The 19,643-nt window shown below is 34.9% G+C and overlaps 1 pseudogene; it reads right to left on the bottom strand.

The window, feature by feature from the left end:
• Nucleotides 1-126: 126 nt before the first annotated feature.
• The window catches only part of LOC127970451 (protein eyes shut homolog), a 189,894-nt pseudogene continuing 170,377 nt past the window's right edge, over nt 127-19,643 (bottom strand).

The raw sequence follows: 19,643 nt of genomic DNA, 5'->3' as shown, positions 1-19,643 counted from the left end.
CCTCATAGTTCACTAATGAAAACATTAGACACTCTGACTCTGCTGGGGAAAAAAAGCAAGTACAAGTAGGTAAAGGTATACTGCACCCTAAAATTACAATTTTGTCATCAATCACTTACTGCCATATTGTTCCAAACCTGTAAAAGCTTCGTTTGTCTTCGAAATACAATTTAATATTTTGGATGAAAAGCAGGAGGCTTGTGACTGTCCCATAGACTGCCCAGTAAGATACACTGTCAAGGTCCAGAAAAGTATCGTCAGAATAGTCCATCTACCACCAGTGGTTCAACCGTAACGTTATGGAACGAAGAGAATACTGTTGGCAAATAAACCAAAAATAATGACTTTATTCAACAGTTTGAAGCCACGTTGCCTTTTCTACTACCCTTCACTGTGTGCCATCTTAAGCCGGTCACATCTACACTTTTTGGAGACTTTAGTAGTAATAGTTTCATTTCCCAGATTACAACGGAGCTGCACAAATCCAGTTGATAGGGATACGCTGAAGAAATCACCTTGGGTGGGAAGAGATACATGATAATTAAAAGAATTTTGTTCACAATATTACAAAACTATATTGCGATCTTGATTGTTTTTTAATTCATATTTTGTTATTGAAGTATATCTGAATATGCATGAGTATGTATGAATATGTATTAAGCGTACACTTTTCATAATGTAACAAAAGTCAAGATGCTGTCTTACCGGCCAGACTGCTCAAGTAGCATGCAGTGTAGAACAGGGTGCCCTCTGGTGAAAGAGTTTGAAACTGCAGTTGCAGATGAGTTCTGTGCCTTATGTTGATGGGAGGAAATGACATCCAAGAGGATTGATTCCCACTGAAGAAAGGCTAAGTGATAGATGCAGCTGGAAAAGACACGGAGAAACCTGAAAGTGTTGAATTTTAATGAGCTTCTTTAAGCAACTTCTTGACTTTCATAAATTGAATGGACCAGTAGAGTTCCACAAAAAATCCTACAAAAAGAACATTATTGATATTATTCAGTTTTGAAATGTATGTTTTAAAATGTCATAAAAAAGTTATTTTAATGTGTCATACTATTTTACTGTATTTTTGATTATTGCATCCTTGGTGAGAATAAGATACGTCTTCAGAAACATTTATACAAACATTGTAAATCCAGGTAAATATATTAATTCTACTGTATATTATATTATATTATATTATATTATATTATATTATATTATATTATATTATATTATATCTATTAACTGGATAGTATTTTGTTTCTACCCACAGTTACTATATACCTGAAAAGAAACACAAATATGCCTGTTAATCATAATAATAATGAAGTAATTAATCTCCGGTCTTTAGAAAGCAGAATGAGTACATTTGAAAATTTTAACCTATCATTTTATTATCTTTATTTTCTTTTTTACACTATGTTTGTCTGAACACTACTGAGGACCCCCAGATTGTGGTCTAACCTTGCTTGCAGAAGAGACCAGCAGAGCCTAGGGGGCACTGGCATGTGTATCCATCAGGAAGGGGCACACAGGTGGCGCCGCGAGCGCAGGAGGAAGGTGGGATGTGCTCAGCATCACAGAACAACACTTTCTAAAGAGTAAAGAGCACCTTTCCATCCAAACACACACTGACAGCTGGAGGGGAAGGCCAAATACAAATGATTAATAATGTTTGTCAGTCTTTCCCGTACACAAACAGGCACATTTTCTGAAGTGGAAGTCTTACTACACAGAGGATCCAGAGTCCACACAGGTGCCTCCGTTCTGGCAGATGACCAAGCTTCACATTACATCCGTACACTGGCCTGCCCTCGGCCCTCGGCCCCTCCTGAAGGATGAAACCTCCCATTCCATCTCGCCTGAAACAGCAGATCAAAAATAAGCCTTTAAAGTCAAAGATAGAGAGAAACTCCTGGCATTATTTACTCACTCTCATCATGTTCTCATGGTAACCAGGGGCTGTAAAAAAACAAAAAAAACAACAACAAAAAAACACACACACACAAAACAGAAACGAAAACAAAACAAAACACTAAAACCACTTTGAAAATAGTCTTTACTTGTGCATTATTCTGATACAAGCCATATGATATATTGAGTGAGGAATAGAGAGATATATACAGTATCAAAAGTTTGGTGTCAACAAGATTTTTTTTAAAGAAATGTATATTTTAGTTCAGCAAAAATGCATTAAATGGATAAAAAAATTACAGTAAACACTTTTCCATAGTTACAAAAATGTATTTCAAATGCTGTTCTTTTGAACCTTTCTTTTGTAAGAATTCGGACCATATCAAACCATTATTTGATGATAATATGTTTCTTGAGCACCAACACAGCATATTAAAATGATTTCTGAAGGGGCATGTGACACTGAAGACTGAAAATTCAACTAATCAATCACAGGAATACATTTATTTTTTTAAATTGTAAAACAAATTAGAAAATGTATTTTAATCATATTACATAACATTACTGCTTTTACTTCTGATCAAATAAATTAAGTAATAAATTACAATTTAATATAAATTAAAATTGAAAATAATTGTAATGTTTTACAGTATTAGTTTTAACTGTATTTTTGCTCAAATTAATGCAGATATTTGATCAAATAAACCTCGAAAGAACAGATATTCTTCAAAAACCTAAAAACAAACAAACAACTGATCTCAAACAAAGCACTTCTAATCACTTTGGGGGCATTCATTGAACAGCATGCCCCAGATGCCTTTATCTATAAGACTAGAAAATGCCGTCACTGAAATTTCATATAATAAAAACACCTAATTTCAGCACATCGCTCTCTACAGAAACAAGAAGAAAAAATTACATGGTGTTGACAAAGAGTGTGACTATTTTTGGAAAAGCTATCAGGGAGAAGGAGAGGCAGAAAATATGTACAAATCCATGATGCTGAAAAAGAAATAAATTATGCTTTTATGATGATAAAGAAAACTCTATTCTGTTCCTCTCTTTCAAATAAACAGAAAAAAATAATTTAAATATCCAGTAAGTGGCAGATACAGATACAGTGTTATGAATATCAAGCCACTTGCGCTCCATGAGATCAGTTCATATATTCATAGGTGGGTATTAAATTAAGATGATAATTAAATAGTCAGTCAATAACCATTTAAAATCTTCATCAAGTAGTTTCAACAATGTAATTTGAGCTGTTCTGATACTATATTTTATTTGCCCAGTAGACTTCCGTTGTAAGGGAATTACTGTCAACAGAGGGATGAGTTGAAATTATGTTATGCTTTAATACGGAATAATTTTTATTGAATCTAGAGCATTTCTTCAACAAAAGCGACTATATAAGACATGCAGTGGTTTGGAGGAATCATTTAACAAATGTTTTCATGATGATGTGCTTAAAGGGGTCATATGATGCTTTTTTAAAGATCATTATTTTGTGTATTATGTGTAACAGAATATGTTGACATGCTTTAATGTAAAAGGAAACCCACACATTATTTTTCAAATACTGTACATTATTGTAGGTTCCTATGCCCGGCCTCTCTCAAACGCGTTGTTTCCTACAGTTATTTGTTTGGTCAATACATAATTCACATACTTATTTGGTTATTTCACTGCTTTATGTGTCTAAACCTTTGACGGATCAATAGTTGTTACATTTTACAAGCAATTCCCCTCAGAATGATAATGTTGACCTGCAAACACCATATTTTGTTAGCATTAAAATGTATGTTATCATAAAGTTTTATGCTGAATGATTGCACACATATTACACACAAGGTTAAGGGTCCCATCAGAGCTAAACACAAGATCAATTCATGCACCTCACTTTCTCTGCACATCACTACACAGATGATCCAAGTAAGAAAGACTGATTTAATCATGAACTGACAATCTGAATCAAGACATCAAACAAGACCATAATGAAAAACAGGAAAAAAACACACTACCTTGAAAGCTGTTGTCAGCATGATGTCATACTGCTCAGGCCCCACCCACGGTCGCTGACAGACTGTCCTGTATTAGCATATTCCCGCCCTCAGCCAGCTGTATGATGTCTGCCATGTTCTTCTTACTCATACAGCTGTAGCAACAGCAATGTTTCATAAACAATGCAGGAATTTTGTAGTTGGATGTAAAAGTGAATCTTCATGTTCTCCTGACATCTGAGCAATCGAGGATGCAGTGAATTTTTTTAATAATGTGCTACAGAATACACAAAAAATGGAAGAGATGGGTGGGGTGAGCAGAAGCTCATTATCATTTAAAGGGACATGCACTGAAATGGGTTGCTTAGAACAGATTTTTTTTTTGACAAGGTAAAAAGGCATTGTTTTACACAAATGAATGTATAAAATATACAATTTAATATATATATTAAAGATACTTCTGAAGATATATATTTCCATTAGATTTTTTTTTTCAATAAGCTTAAAAGTGGAAAAATTATTTATGCTTAAAAAATATAAATGATATAACGTATTCTTTACTTTTATTATCTCTATAACATATTACAATCAATTTTTAATTTTAAATCAATTTCTACTGGTAAGCAAGTAGATCTTATCTTTATTTCTTTAAATATTTCTATAATAATGACGTTTATATTTATTGTAATATTTATAATTATTAAATTATTTATTATACAATTATTATTATTAAATTATTTAAAGATTTTTAACACATTTAATGGTACACACACAAAAGTATTTTTATTTTATAGTCATTATGTAACAAAATATTTACTATTTTTATCTTTTATAATAATTTTTCAGGATTATTTGATGACTGCAAAGCTCCAGCATTTCTTTTTAAATGTTTTGCAACACTATAAAAAATCTTTAAATCACTTTTCGATCAATTTAATGGATATTTGCATTGAATAAAAGTCCAAAACACAAACAAATGAAACAAACAAAAAAAGCCGGACCCAACTTTTGAATGTTAAAAATGTAAAAAAGTGTATCTAAAAATAAAATTGTATTAGGTCAGACCAATCTTTTCTTTTCAGTAAAGCTAAGTCAATATACAACTTATCAATGTAAATATAAAACACACTTTCAGCCATCTGTTTTTCAGATATCTTCCAAAGTGCACTGTGTAAATATTGATCCTTGGGTTCAGGCGCTTGCTGATAATTGTTGCCAAACCCGAAAACCAAGATTATATTTATGAACAATCCTGCCATTCCGCAACCCCAATGTGAAGAAGTCGTCTCAACTTATGCCTTCATAAAAACAATAACCCACAGAATTCAATTAATAAATGCAGTGGGGACCAAAAGTCTGAGAACATATTTGAAATCTAGGATTTTCCCCCTCATCATTTTAAACCTGGAAAAAAACCGATTAAGGGTTCTGAAAAATGCATGAGGTAAAATGAATCACTAATTTTGATGTGGTCACTAACCACTCATTTACTATGCAAAAAAGTAATAAATTAGAAAAAAAAGTAGGTCAATTTGAAGCATTTTCACTGGTGGTCCAGGTCAATCCGGCCATCTATAAAATGTAATTTATTTTTCTTTTGAGCTGATGGATCTAACGCTCCAATTTATCTGGCCAATTATCAGATGAATAGTTGTCTTCTCATCTTCTCTGATTCCTTCTTTTTGGTTTTGTCCTCCACTGTGCTGCATGGCTCCCTTGACAATTGCTTCATTATTCATAGTGCTGTCCTGTTCTCTCTTTCCCTCGATGAATCATCCTAAACTATAATCCCAAGAGACACTCGCTGAACTGAGGAAGATTCATACCCCCTTACGCTTTTATTCGGCTGCCTGTCTTTTGATTAAACATGTTCGTAGCAGTGACGTGTCAGTTAGCAGCCACCGAAACTGACCTTAAAATAAATTGCCAATGGTGACGGAGGAAATCAAGGCATGAGGAAACTTGACCGAGATGGCGTGTCTCTCAAAACGACAGCTCGTCTTAACGCCATTTTCAACAGGAAGTTGATTTGTTGGTTTTTGTTATAAATATACATTTCTACATTTAGAAAAAAAGGCTGTCATCTTTGCATTCAATCATTTTCTTAATACATTTGTGTGTGTGTGTGTGTGTGTGTGTTTTCAAGTAACAATAAGCTTAAAATAATATTGTTTTAGGAGCACAATTTTACAAATATGCATCATAAAATATTTCCAAAAGTATTCTTTTTTAAAGATTGGATTTTTGCTTTAAATTTGAGTTTTGTCTAAAAAAAAAAAAGTATTCTTAATATTTTTATAATATTTTCAATTTAATTTTCAAGAAATGTATAATTAAACAATATTAAACTTTTTTTTTTAGCTGTTAAGCAAGACATTTTTTAGATCAATTTATGTAATTATAATATTATTAAATTGATCATTATTAGTGCTGTCAAACAATTAATCGTGATTAATCATTTCCAAAATACGTTTTTGTTTACATAATATACTGTATGTGTGTGTACTGTTTATTTATCATGTATATATAAATACACACATACAGTATATATTTAAAAATATTTACATGTATATACATTTATATGATATATAAATATATTTAATATATAATGTAATGTAATATAATGTGTTTGTATTTATTATATAAATACACACAGTGCAGACACTTATATTATGTAAATTAATGGTTTGACAGCACTAACGATAATCTATTATACATTAATACACACTATTATTAAATAATTATTACTCATACTTATCTACCAATTAAAGATGTTCAAATGTTTTTATTAGTAAACAAGTCTGCATTTATTGTATTATATAACAAAATATGGACACCGTTATCTTTACAGCCTATTGGTTAAGAGTTCTCCTTCATTGTCTGCGATTTTTTTTAAAGACCTCATATATAACAGATCTTTCCCTTATGGCAGATAATAAAAATCATCGCCCCGTTGTGTGCACAGATAAATGGTCTCTGCTGTTGGGTCCTGGGCTTACACTTACAGCACATTTTACAGCAGCTGCACCATTAATATCTCCTAGTTGAGTGATACTATTTCTGAACCTCACTTCTTCTAACATGACCTCACATCTAATGCTGGGAAAAGCTAAACTGCTATGAATCCAGCTCTTTTTTTCATACACCAGCATTGTATGATGAGAAATGCGCTGAAATCAAAGTGAATAAAGAAAGATGGGGTAAAAAAATATAAAGGAATAGGCCAGACTCTCATTTAGACTCACCTTGTCCCTTTTGCCCAGAAAAGACAATGAGATTGTTTCTCAAAGCGTAAACATTATTGGCAAAGGTGAGCTTCAGGTGGAATTAATAAAAACGACCCATACTGGGAATGAAAGGATGAGTGTCCAAAGTCAATTAAACCTGGGCAGAGTGATGTTGACAGTTGCAAAGAAATAGCAAACTTATTATGGTTAATAATGATGTATCATAAGGGTTGCATGTTCAATTCCATCTACATTTACTATAATTATACTTGAGCTGAAGTTCCCAGCAGCAGCTGTCTGAGAAGGAGACACAAGATGGCAATATTGCACTATTTATAGCGCTTGTCAAATTCGAAGCATTATTATTTCCTGCAGGGAAAAACGGCTGCTGCTAACGATTATTATTGTAATTTTGTTCCATTTTACTCTGGGAACGGACATTGGTCATAACAGCGATATTTGCAGAAATCTGTCAGAATTTGTGAAATGGCTTTCACTTTGGACAATGCATTTCAGAGCTGGGAAATCTCCCCATTTAATCACCTGGTCCATCAAGCATCGCCCTGAAACATTTCAGCTTGGGTACATTAAGCTTTTACACTTTTTCTCCACTGGAAAAAAATGTGCTACATAAAGAGTTTTCTCCACCCCTCATTTTGTCTTTATGAACTGTGCAGTCTGCAAAGCCTCTCCGGAGGATTTCTCCGAGAACAGCATTAAAGTTCTTACCTCTGCTCTCCCCTTGAATTATTGATGCCTTTTGAAATTGCACATATATTACCTTGTCATGGTTTATTTGCACAGAGCCTAATGAAGGACTAGAATGCGTTTTTAGCAGGCATGGCTTGATGGGGCCAGCTGTATTTCTTAACTCGCAGTGTCATGTAATGGCTCTGTGATACGCTGCAAATGCTGAGCTACTTTTCTTGCTCCAAGTGAAATCCATTAATAAACCGGCAATTTATTAATCGGACATGCTGGGTTCTTTTTGAGAACACCAATTACCATCCTAAGATAAACTGCAGTCCTGTCTAAGGATGTGGTTTGAGCTTATTTCCAAAGTAAAATGGGATTTCTGATATAGTAGCCTTCAGAGGTTATCAGAACTGCAATAATTAGGCCCCCCCAAAAAACAATCTTGCTTTCCCTGCTTGATTTCTCACTGAATAAAACCAAACTGTATTTTTTTTTTCTTCTTGTAACTATTTTTTTTTCTGTCAATGTCTCATATGACAGGATAAAGATATGACCTCAGATAACCATATGACTTTTCATGCAAAGGCACTGCAGAGCACAAGCTGCTTCTCTCTGCCATTGCTGGAGGTGAATAAAAGAACAAGAAAACAAAACCTCTAACTCGCTGGCAGTTTTTACAGATGACATATGACCCATTTATTTCCATTCGTTCTAGTCAAAAACCATTTGTGTGTAAGGATTTTTTGCTGTTGTGAAATTCAATAGCTCTCCGTCAGCTGCGTTGGCTGGACCCAGGGATATTTTATTGTTTTTGATTTCCTTCTCTTACCACTGACACACACACTTATGCACGCTAAAATGAAATAAATAAAGACATAAAAATAAAGATATGCACATGTAAGCAACTCCTCACAAAATCCGTTTGATCCTATACACATCCCACAAAATAATTATTTAATCTTTTGACGTAGAGCCTGGTGCTGATGAAATGAAAATACAGGAAGTCACATGATGTGTGTGTTAAGGCAGTAAGGCGGTTTAGGACAGATGTGCTATTATGTTGTGGGTCTATTTTAGGTGAGTGTGATGTTAACGGTGCGTCAGAGAGCACAATCTTTCCTCTAAACTCCACTGCCGCCTCAAGCTGCTTTCAGCAACACAAGCTCGCATGATCAATCGAAAGATGTCTGCCTGTGGATTCTGAATACACTTCTAAAAAAGCTAACTCTTTGATAATAAAGCTGCATTTATGCAAAGATTTTAAGTCTGTCAAAAAATAAAAATAAATAAATAAATTAAATTAAATTACAGTGCTGTTATTTTTAAATAAAACTATTAAAAATTATTATTGGCAAACAAAGTAAAGATGAAAAATATACAAATTAGAAACTTGAAAAGAAAATTTTAAATTTTGCCTTGGCAACCAACTAAAATAAGTTTTCATTTTAGTACTTCACCTTACAGTGAAAGAAAATGTGCATGACAGTGTTATTAAACTAACAAAAAAAAAAAAAAAAAAAAAAGGAAAATGATGAACATTAGATGAAAATCTTAAAAATCAAAAAAAATATTAAATTGTTGCCATGGTTAACTTACGTGCATAATTTTAACTAACTTAAATAGGTTTTAAGAATATGTTTTTGTAATTGTAGCACTAGTAAAAAATAGAAAATAGAAACATACAAATTAATAGAAAATCACATTATTAATAAAATGACAAACCTAAACTAAAAATAAAACGAGAAACTAAAATATGAAAACAAACATTGATTTAAAGTGTTAATGAATACTAAAATGTAATATGACACTGGTGCATGACACCAATGTTTCCAATACATTTCTTTTCTTGAAATTTAATTGAAGCAGCTACTTTGGATGTTACCACATACTGTACATCACATTTGCCATGTTGCCTGGCAACTTAAAATAAATAAATAAATAAGAGCATGCTCTCTGAATCTTATTTTCTGACTAATCTATTAAAATACATGAATAAATATGTATCTAAATGCAACACTAAACCAATACATAAAACAGACTCAAAACACCCTTCCTATAATTCCATTAGCCCAGGCTCATTTGAAGAAGTCCAGCGCATCTAAAGTTGAGTGACTGCCCAGAGGCAGCGAGGCCTTGGCTACTAATCAATACTGATTGATGTTATCTGCTGTTACCGGCCTTTAAATTCAAATGTCAGTCCCACTCGGTGTGACACTGGGAGATTAGAACACTCTATTTGGCATCGGGCTCTTTGCTGTCTGACAGAGCGATGTCTTCTAGCCCTGCCCGGCGTGCTGTGCCAAGCGGTCGTCAAACCACGCCACCCAATTAGATTACAGCAAAATAGCAGCAGTTCTTTTTCCCTCTAAGCGCCGTCCAGAAGATGAAGAGCTATCCGTGTAAGCAGATATCTGACTTTAGCTGACTTAACACTGCGAGGTAGAGCCGGGAAGAGGAGTACATTAGTTACACGGCACTGTAGTGTGTCTTCACAGCTTTGTTATTTGAGACAATAAAACAAACCCGATTGCAGCGGGTACATTCTGTGACTACGCTTTGATAAATTAAGTCTCAGGGTAGTCTAATTACTTGGTGTGCTCATTATATTTGGATGCATACTCTATTACCTGTGGATGCCTTGAAAGGTCAGAGGAATTGAGATGGGAGTGCAACGCAGACTGGCAGTTATCCACAAAACGTTCTGAGTTCAGTATCTGTTAAGTGAGCGTAGAGCACTTAGCTTCTCTAATTGGAACGGTATTTCAATGACTTGCATCAGTTAAACAAAACCGCCGGGAATACATTTTAATCTACCACCTATGGGTCTAACCTCAAAGACGGAGGTGCTGGCAGGAGATGGAGGAAAACAAACCTCTTAATGCAACAAATATCAAACGAAACACCCTCTGGCCATTCCGGCTTCATTGTGTCTCCATGCATGCTGGTGTAAATCGCCGTCTGTGCACACAAAACCTTGACGGGACCTACCCTCGTCGCAGAGGAGACCCCTCCTTCCGTAGGGGCAAAGACACGCTGCATCTGGGGAACGCAGGTGGCGCCGCGTGCACACAGGTTTGCTCGCAGGCGGTGAACTGGCACAGCTTACCGGAGTAGAGCGAAGGACACACGCAGATCCAGATCCCTGCATCGCTGCACACAAGGAACCAAAAAACAGAAGAGATCATTAGTACACCAATGAAATGTACCCGTACTGCATCATTACCTTCAGTGGAGTTTGTGTAGAAAGCATAAATTGGGAAGGGGCATTGGAGGGGGTTGAGAGTGTCAAAAAAGCAGAGGGGAATACAAATGAGAATACAGAGCAGAAGTGATGGAAGTCGTACATCACCGGCCTGAACTCTAGACCAGCCATGTCAGACAGTCCAACATGAACTGAAGTAAAAGGGTATTTTTTTTCATTCTTTTGCTAAGTAAAAACATTCTATACATAAAGAAAAGAACCACACTTGATTTAAGATATGAATGTATGTTTGTATAAGATGAAGACTGGAAATCAGTGATCTATAAGGGGTTTACTGAGAATTTTAGAGAAGACAAATCAATACATAAAAATCAGTATCTGTAAAAACATGACAAAACTAACAATGACAAATATATTTTTTTAACGTATAATGAAAAAATACATGCATACATTTTGGGATATATATATACCATTTCATCATTTTAGTAAAATAGTGAGATTAAATCACAAAAATGTTTTATACAGATGAGATGCAATTATCATTTTAACAGAAAAGATTTGCAGATAAAAATGTATACATATATGTATACATACCTGTACACACACACGCACGCACGCACACACACACACACACACACACACACACACACACACACACACACACACACACACACACACACACACACACACACACACACACAGAGCTTACATATATATTTATAGCTTTATAAACTAATGTTCTTTATAAACTAAGTTTGGGGACAATAGACTTTTTCTCTTAATAAAACAAGGATGCATTAAATTGATCAAAAGTGACATTGAAGACATTTACATTGTTACAAATGATTTCAACTTCAAATAAATGCTGGTTTTTCTATTCATCATAGAATTCGGAAAAAAATAATCACAGCTTCCCCAAAAATATTAAGCAGCATAACCATTTTTAAAATTGATAATAAGAAGAAATCAGTCTTGCACACTAAATCAGTATATTAGAATGATTTCTGAAGGGTCCTGTCACACTGAAGACTGGAGTAATGATGCTGAAAATTTAGTTTTGCCATCACAGGAAGACATTTTAAATACCTTGCTGCCTTTATATTTACGATTAACAAATAATTTAAACATTTGCAGGTTTGTGGTGTTTTATTATTTAACATGGACTGTATTGGATTGTCATGTCATGCTGTTACTAAAAACAACATGCTAACTTCATGTAGTGCTTTCAGACAGTGCTCCAGGCGATTTACCCAGGAAAAACATCTAGACAAAATACCTCTATACAGTATATACATTATGCATACACAACTTTATGTTTGGTGGAATGTCCATTTTAGGAAAGTTATAATATGTGGCAGGGAAAAGACTAAAAGGGAAAACGCTAAAATATATCCAAGACCACTGGGACGAAGAAGACTCAGCATAGATAAACAAAAAACATATTGAGTGAACCTTTAAAAATTGTAGGTTCATTTAAATAAGAGCATAACTGGGCCTGAAGGCCATCTGCAAATGGAGACTCACATTCTGCTGATGTTGATCTAGCCTCACTGTAAGCGAATGATTAGAAATGCTCTAGCTAACGGCTGACTGCCGAGGTGCAATTCCGCAAACGGAACTTTCATAATTCCAGGCTTTATCCCCAAGCGAGAGGTAGAGGGTGGGCCAGCATGATAAGCAATATTCAGACAAGACTTTCATAAGCTGCCGGAAGACGCAGACGGTTTTCAAAGGTATAATATCAGATACAGGAAGGCATTGGAGGAGTTTCAAATCTATAAATTAATAATGTGTTTTGAGCTGCAGCACAGCTGAAATGAAATATTTACATTCTGTCACTGGGATTTCGAACCAGTGCAAGTGACTGATACACACACACACACACAGTACACACAATAAACAATATTCCTTAAACCTGGGCATGAACAAATACAACGCATACACATGTTACAACAATAATTGCACATATGCAAACGAAACTGGATTGGACAACATGCAACCTTCCCACTCTGTAAGACACTAATCAAGTGACCTTGTTTGTACACAAGCACTCTTTGCACCGTACCCAGGGAAAGACAGAGGACAGTTTGTCACTGCCTTTCAGGACAGCAGGGGGTAATGCCGCGGCAGACTGCGAGATTATTGCCCCGCATTATGTAGAACATGCAAACACATCTGTTTCTGTGACTGATTGCCCTTCACCAGCCATGCGAGCTCAGACTGACGCAGGGAACATTCAGGTGTCTGCTGCATATGGCGAGCTCCGTACGCAGCCAACTGTGTATGATCACTGGAGATGTGTTTACCACTCTTCAAAGAGAGCCTTGACATTGCAGTGACATATTCTGTATTTTGATCATGTCCCTTTTATTTTAAAAAGAAAAAATAAATAGACTCAAAAAATTGGAGTTTTGTGGCATTTAGCCCATTGACTCTGAAGCCATCTATATATAGAAGAAGAAGAAGAAGAAGAAGAAGAAGAAGTTTTATTCACACACACATACATATATTTATATGCACTTGAGATAAAACAAAGAACAAAGAAATAATCATGCATGCATATATAATTAATAAATAAATAAAACTTCAGCAGATATTTACATTTACATATTTAAAGATGTTGCTCTGTAAACATCCACACAATTCATTTTTTAATTAACAGCATTTCTCTTCTGGAAGAATGTACATATATATCACTTGTACACACACACACACACACACTGAAATGTTTGGGTTCTATAAGATTTTTTTTTGTTTTTGAAATTAGACTTTTGCTCACCAAGTTTGCATTTATTTGATCAGAAATACAGTACAAACAGCAATATTGTGAAATATTATTACGATTTAATATAACTTCTTTCTATTGTAATATATGTATAAATGCAATTTATTTATGTGATGCATAGCAAAATTTTCAGCGACTATAACTCCAGTCTTCAGAGTCACGTGATCTTTCAGAAATCATTCTAATAGGCTGATCAGGAGCTGAAGAAATTTTTCATATTAATATCAAATGACAAAAATTGTTGTTTCATATTTTTTTGTGGAAACTGATATATATTTTTCAGGATTCTTGAATGAATAGAAAGTGCAAAAGAACACCAATATTTTACTGTCACTTTTAATCATTTTGTCTATGCAAAAAAAGGTATGGTATACTCACTTTGCCAAAATGAGCATCTCTTTCTCGACTCATTTTATTAGATTTGCAAACATATTTTTTTCCCTCCACAAGATTGGATTAAAAATATAATCCAATCACTGCACTGCAACATTATGAGGTCACTGGACAAACATTTGACACTGCTTTCATTCTTGGTCAAGCTCCCTGAAACATACTGTTGCTAATATGGTTCACAGAGGTCATCCTGCATTCAATTATATAAAGATCCTGATTTAAATGAACTCAGTGACTGTGGGGGTATTATGTAAGACAGTCAAGAGACTGAAACCCAGAGCATTTGTCAGAATGGAGGTGAATCAGAGGTCACTGCTACAAAGCAAGAGACTTGGGAATAAAAAACACAGTAACTTTTCTTTGTAATCTATGTGATGTTCCGAAAACCTGGTTACAGACGTCTCCACTAAATTGAGTTAAATGTCTTCCTGACGCACACCTCTACCAGCAGATATAATGAGCTGCCATCACCACTGACCATTTCAGCTGCAAAAGTCAGCTTCTGGAAGCAAACGTGTATGAATAATTTAACAAGGAAAGTGTTCTCCATGTCTGTTTAAATAAGGGTGCATCAAGAGAATAAAATAAGCAGACAAAAACAGTCTCTGACTTCTGACTTGCTTTTCTATATCTACCTCACAGACTCTAAACATCATAAAATATCTTAGAGGTATCAATAAAATAGATAAGTCTTCATTCTGTTCAATACCTTCATCTGATAGGATAAATAAAGCAATGCAAACCCAGATGTGTTAACAATACTGACCAAAGACAGCATTTAAAATTCAAAGACCCCAGCTGTAAACGTGACATGAGGCCACAGCTCACCGGAGACCCAAAATGGAGAGGCTGGTCCTCCAAACGTGCTGGATTGCCTGTTTAGTGGGCCAAACACTCGATTATACACTTGGGCGGGCGTGACAGACTCAGTAAAAGAGTTTAGTGCTCAGCTCGACAGGGAGGTGAATGATGTCGCTATACAGGAATGAAATGAACGGCTGATATACAGCTGTTCACTCCTGCCCTCCACATACTCTAGCCGTTACCGGTGGAGGTGGGCAGGATCTGTCTCAAAAGTCAAAGGATTACAACCGTTAAAGCTATGAATCACTGTCAGGACTCAACACTAGTAAAGGGACTTAAAACAGGAAGCCAAATTCTTTGAATGCACACATCACGTCCAAATCCACATCCATATATGCACTTTTGGAAACTTTTAATAGTGCCAGAGACAAAATGGATGAGGAGACCTGATGAAAATAAAGGAGAGAAAAGACTCTAAGCAGAAGTAAAAGGCAAGGAAAGAGGGAATATGTTTGAGAACCATCTGTTGAGAAAAACTAGCCTGCTAATGTCAGCTGCTGGCATTTTGTGTGGCAACGTGCTTCATCCGCTCTTCTTGGCTAACTGGGATTACCATTAGGGCATCTTCCAGAGCTATTATCTGCCTCACATGAGTGCAGCTAGTTTTATGCTTTTAAAGTAAATACGGTCTGTGATTTCATTCTCGATGCAAAGGCTAAGTACTTTGCACATGATGTCACAAATGAAAATAATCGCTGCTGCCTTTCAGACTAAAAATGAACGATTACATACAAGATATCTAGCCAGCGTATCAAAAGAATCCCATGTGATCAAAGAGAATACTCCGGCGATTTGTTTACAGGAAACCACTCTGTGGGGGAAAAGATAAAAAGAAAGGACGGTCATCACCACAGAAAAAGACCATTCAAACACAAACTAAATTTCGAGACTGAACTTCTCAATGGCTCATCTCATGAAGGTCAGTGAAAGGGGGTAATGCACCAGGTTGGTTCTTGAGATATATATATATATATATAAAAAAGTTGGGGTTAGAACCAGAAATACGGATGCCACCATGTATAAGATTTTGTGTTTAAAATGGAATACCTAGATTACAAAAACACACAATAGGAAAATATTTAAAACTATATTAAATAATTATACAATTCAAAGATACAGTTCATCCAAAAATAAAAATGTTGTCATTATTACTCACCCTCAACCTATAAGACCTTTGTTCATCTTTGGAACACAAATGTTTGATGAAATCCGAGATCTCTCTCTTACCCTGCACAGACAGCAAGGGTCCTACCACGGTCAAGGCATGAATGTAGTAAGGACATTGTTCAAATAGTCCATGTGACATCATTGATTCAACTTCACATTGATTTTGTGAAGCTTTTTATTATTATTAATGTGTACATTGTTGATTTGTCATATTTGTCAAATAAACAGGAAATAAATTGAGTAATTATTCAATTAAAGTCAACAGATTAGCCAAATAAATGTAAAAAGTTAGAATGGTCTGGTGTTACATATAACATATCATGTAATATTCAAATTATGAAGCAAAAGCAAGATCTCACAGTATTAATAGGTTTTCCATTATTCCATACAAATTCTATTATTATTACCATCCAGTAACAAATAATAATTTCATCACATTCATTCATTGTTTACGATTATAAAAAGTATGGAACATTAAAAAAACTATTTCAATCAGATGTGTCAAATAACAAATGTTTGCACAATTGGAGAATTTATTACAGGAAAAAAAAAAGCAGGTGTCAGGTTCATATTACGTTTCAAATTATAAACCAAAAGATCGCACAGTATTAATCTTTATTATTCCTAAGAAAGTTGTCCATGGATTTTGTATTGCAATATTATTTTTTGCTTATTCAGTATATTATGAATGAATTTAGACCATCAGCTTTATACACAACAAAGGTTAAGTATTTAGGTTAAGTTCAGCACCAGTTGTTTGTACTCCTTCAGGAAAACCGTTCCACAGCTGTCAGATACAGATTCCCTTAGCGTGTGATCAGCTGAGCAAAAGGTATTTTCATGACTGACATTTACATGGATTTGTAATACATATCTCATTAGACGAAACTAAAAAACTCTGGTGGTCTTGTATTGACAAATTAACCTTTAGTCATGTTTTTACGATTCACATCACAGATCTTGAACTGCAGAACTCTGCTCAAGAGCAGCGCACAGCCTTTCGGGTCAGGAACAGAAACTGGCTGAATGATTGTATTGCACGACAATACATTTTTGTATCGCAATAATTTTTTGTATAATAATATACTATGATACTGCTAAATACCTAGCTAACAAAAATATGTTCTAGGAACTTTTTCTAACATTCCTATAAAGTTAAAACATTATTTCTGACATTATTTCAAATATAGACATAATTTCTGAATGTTCCCTGAATGTTTAAAATGTACAGATTTTATATGCTTTAAAAATGTGTGTGTATTTTTTACTTGGTTATGATAATGTAAAAGAAAATAAACATTCCATTTTATCATTAAACATTAAAGGGACATTAATTTTCAGTTGTTGTCCGAAAATTCTGAAACAAGAACTAGTAACATTTACAAAATATTAGATAAACGCCCAACTTTGCCCTAACATTTTGAGAACATTATTAAAGACCATACAACTTTTTAACTTTTTAACATTACTGGAAGAACATTTGTTCATAATTTTGCCAAAAAATTGCAAATAATATATACAAAAAAGTATAAATGTAAAAAAAAAATCATTTGCTGTTTGTTTTCTTTAAAAAAAAAAGAAAAAACAATATTTTTGTATTCTACTGTATCTGTTTTCTTGTTCTTTATTATATTATTTAAAAAGCCCTTCCTATGTGTAATGCATTATGCATAATCAATCACATGGCAGCAACTCAATGCATTTAGGCATCTAGATGTGGTGAAGACAACTTGCTGAAGTTCAAACTGATCATCAGAATAGGGAAGAAAGGGGATTTAAGTGGCTTTGAACATGGACTGGTTGTTGGTGCCAGACAGAGTGGTCTGAGTATTTCAAAAACTGCTGATCTACTGGGATTTTCAGGCACAACTATCTCTGTCTGATGAGTCATGATTTCTGCTGCGACATTCAAATAGGGTAGGGTCAGAATTTGGCATAAAGATTGTGAAAGCATGCATCCATCCTGCCTTGTCTCAACGGTTCGGGCTGCTGGTGGTGTGATGGTGTGGAGGATATTTTCTTGGCACACCTTGGGCCACTTAGTACCAATTGAGCATCGTTTAAATGCCACAGCCTACCTGAGTATTGTTGCGGACCATGTCCACCCTTTAATAACTACAGTGTACCCATCTTCTGATGGCTACTTCCAGCAGGATAATGCACCATGTCACAAAGCTCAAATAATCTCAGATTGGTTTCTTGAACATGACATTGAGTTCACTTTACTCAAATGGCTGTCACAGTCATCAGATCTCAATCTAATAGAGCATCTTTGGGATGTGGTGGAATGGGAGATTCGCATCATGGATGTACAGCCGACAAATCTGGAGCAACTGCATGATGCTATCATGTCAATATGGACCAAAATCTCTGAAGAATATATATATATATATAACACACCTTAACTTACAAATTATCTGCCATGCTGCCAGTTGCAGATTTAAGATTTATTATGGATCATTTGGATCTGCATCATGACTTGTGACGAGCCTAAAGATTTGCATCCAAACTATTCTTCTGACACAGAAAAATAATAATGTGTAATTATAAACCATTGGTTGTAGGCACAAAAACACAAAAGCGCTGCCTGTGGTTTAACAAAAAGCACATTCACACATCACTCACGTCCCTGCAATCAGGCCTCTGATTACCGCTATTTAAACTCAAGTGAGCATCTTCATAGCATCCGCATAACACTGACAATATTTACAAACTCCGTGCCCTGGCAAAAGCACAAAATTTAGTAGAAGATTGCTTGTATGCCAAATATTAAAAACATGAGATGCTTGTGAAAGAAAGCTGATTGATGTACATGACAGCTACACATACAGTAAAGACAGGCATACATGGTGCGATTTTTACAGTTGTACGAGCTCGCAGACATTTTTTTATCTCGGGAGAAAATCGCAGATGCTCGCATGGTCATGGCTCGTACAGTGTAAGAACAATTATGAGCCGATCCGAGAATGTTATGAGCACCTCTCGACCTCCCTATAATTTTCAAACATGTCAAAAAATAAATAAATTGGACGGTGTCGGTTTAAATTCGTGGCATATGTATGGTTGAACGAGACGATCCATCTTAAGTTGACCAATCAGAAGATGATAAAACCCACATATTATTTATATAAATAGGCTATATTGTAATTTTACTTAATTATAAAGCTCAGTTTTTTATTTGTTATTCCGAATTGTGCCAAATTTGCCATTCAGCTTTATGAATGAATATACCCGTTGTATTTCTGGCAAATTGACTAGAAATTCTGAAATAGCCTTCCCAGCTCGAGTTGTTTCTGAAGAACAGAAAGTTGATGCTTTTCTCTGCTTTTCAGCCATTCTCTTTGCCATGTCTTTGTTTCTTTTTTGGAAATCACAAGCCGTAGATGCCAAAAAAAAAAAAAAAGAAA

This window comes from Carassius gibelio, chromosome B13 (assembly GCF_023724105.1).
Source record: "Carassius gibelio isolate Cgi1373 ecotype wild population from Czech Republic chromosome B13, carGib1.2-hapl.c, whole genome shotgun sequence".
Lineage (NCBI taxonomy): Eukaryota > Metazoa > Chordata > Actinopteri > Cypriniformes > Cyprinidae > Carassius > Carassius gibelio.
The sequence above is the reverse complement of the archived record's forward strand: the minus strand, read 5'-3'. Positions and strand labels throughout refer to the sequence as shown.